We start from the raw sequence: 2596 nt of genomic DNA, 5'->3' as shown, positions 1-2596 counted from the left end.
GATTGAAACGTCATCATGACTTTCATCACGGGTAAAGATGGAAGTGGTTAAAGCAAAAGCTTGCCAACACATATTTCGAGAAAAAGATAGGCGAGTAAACTCGTCTCGAAATAGCAAATGTGTATGTATGAAAACTATCATACTTATACGACTTTTGTCTCAAGAATAGGAGATAGAGTAGATAGACTTTTGAGTGACAAGATGAGTTCAAGTCTCCACATACCTTTTGGTCGGATGAAGTTCCACTGGTTCCTTGAGTAGTTCTTCGTCTTTGTAAGATAATCTCCATGGAGTCTGGAGCTCAACTATTCCTAACTATCCTAGACCGAGACTTAGTCATAAGTAAACTAGAAATCAAGACATATAGTTTTGATCACTAACATTGACAAACATTCTTAAGATAGCAACGCGAGTTCGACCGAGCAGTGCTCTAACAAGTTCATGAACTTCAGATTTGAGAAATATAACCAGCTTAGGTACGCGTACGGGTACGGGTACTATAGCTACCGGATTGAGTTTGGAAACTAAGAAGAAATTTTTGGTTGAAAACTTTCGTGGGTACGCGTAGGGGTACGCATACCTAGGTGACTGGTTTTCAGTTTGCAAACTTCACAAACTACAGCAGAAATTTTCGGTTCGAAAACTTCCGCCCTGCCTCCTTCACCAATACCGCATGCACACATATGCACGCACTTGGTTTCCGGCACATGGATTTATACACTAATGTGCGAACACACTATATATGCTTATATCCATAGCTGGTTACATAGTCTCAACTCCACATTTCAATCATTGAAATATTCTTCTATAATGTTATAATAGTCGTTAGACAAAAAGAATCGACTATCGTCATCAAAGCTATTTTCAAGATTGAAACGTCATCATGACTTTTGTCACGGGTAAAGATGAAAATGGTTAAAGCAAAAGCTTGCCAACACATATTTAGAGAAAAAGATAGACGAGTGAATTCGGCTCGAAATAGCAAATGTGTATGTATGAAAATCATCATACTTATACGACTTTTGTCTCAAGAGTAGGAGATAGAGTAGATAAACTTTTGAGTGACAGATGAGTTCAAGTCTCCACATACCTTTTGGTCGGATGAAGTTCCACTGGTTCCTTGAGTAGTTCTTCGTCTTCGTAAGATAATCGCCATGGAGTCTGGAGCTCAACTATACCTAACTACCCTAGACCGAGACTTAGTCATAAGTAAACTAGAAATCAAGACATATAGTTTTGATCACTAACATTGACAAACATGTTTGAGATAGCAACGCATGCGAGTTCGATCGAGCAATGCTCTAACAATATAGGTATTTATTTTAAAGCTAAGATGATATTCGCAAAAATATGTGTCAGTAGTAGTTCTATCCCATGATCTCGCTCCCCAACCGTTTTGTGGAGTACAAAATACCTATCAAAGAACATGGACATGTGCGTCGAAAATTAAGATCTGACTTGATGAGCTTGCCATGTTCATGAATATGTTTCACGATTCAGTTTATAAGAACATGATCTAAAGGTCCCGGAGATCACTTTGAAAATCACAGATTAGCTAGTTTGCATGAATAGAACTTATATATCAATTATCAATATACACGGCAAGATTGCATGAGCTGCTATTTTTAGAATTACTGGCATGATCTTAACACAAGAAAACCTCACCTCTGATGATCTATAACTAAGCTCCACACTTGCTTTCGAACCCTTTTTCTTTGCGAGTAGGGTGAAATATGTTGTTTTCGAACCCTGGAAAACATCATATAATGATAATTAATTATTGAGTGTTCTATCTTAAGACCAAGAGAAAACTATGACCATCAGATAGGATCTAAAACACTTACAACGCTAGTGTCAGAAAGATAGGATCTAAAACACTTACAACGCTAGTGTCAGAAAAATTGAAATAAAAAATAATGTAAGTAAAGAATAGATAAAGAGTGATTTACCCTGGAGAATAATCAGCGTTAAAAGGAAACAAATACCTGTAAGAACTTTTGAACTTCAAGCTGCACGGCTTAATATGCATGACTTTATCGCTCTCATACTTCCACTCATTAGTAACCACAGCTGCAACACAATTTTCCGTGACTTTAGTCCCATCTAGCTCTCTCTCTAAACCATAAAAAATATTCATAAGTTTAACCTAAAGATAAGAAATCAAGGGGAGCAATAAGAAAGCAGATTCCAACACATTTGTGAATCTTATGGCACCATCAATTGTTGGTAGCGGCTATTGGCTGGTAAATTTTTATCACAAACTTTTAAAATACAAATTATAGTGTTAGGGTGAGTGACATATATGTTAAGGTCATACCGGCCTGGTTTTTGTAACAGGGACTCCCCGCAGAGTTTTGTCGTTCGAAGCTACCAGAACAATATAACACTTTTACTTTGGTGGATGAAGATGGTGAAGAGTTCCCAGCAAAATACGATAGGGATGGACTAAGCGCGGGCTGGAGAGGGTTTTCTATTGAATATGAGATAAAAAAGGAAGATGCTTTGATCTTCCACTTAACCAAGAACACATTATTTAAAGTATTATTATCTGGTTTAGTCATGCTGCCCTTTTTTTTTTTTTTTTTTTTTTTTTTTT

Source organism: Papaver somniferum, unplaced genomic scaffold (assembly GCF_003573695.1).
Source record: "Papaver somniferum cultivar HN1 unplaced genomic scaffold, ASM357369v1 unplaced-scaffold_84, whole genome shotgun sequence".
NCBI classification, from domain to species: domain Eukaryota; kingdom Viridiplantae; phylum Streptophyta; class Magnoliopsida; order Ranunculales; family Papaveraceae; genus Papaver; species Papaver somniferum.
The sequence above is the reverse complement of the archived record's forward strand: the minus strand, read 5'-3'. Positions refer to the sequence as shown.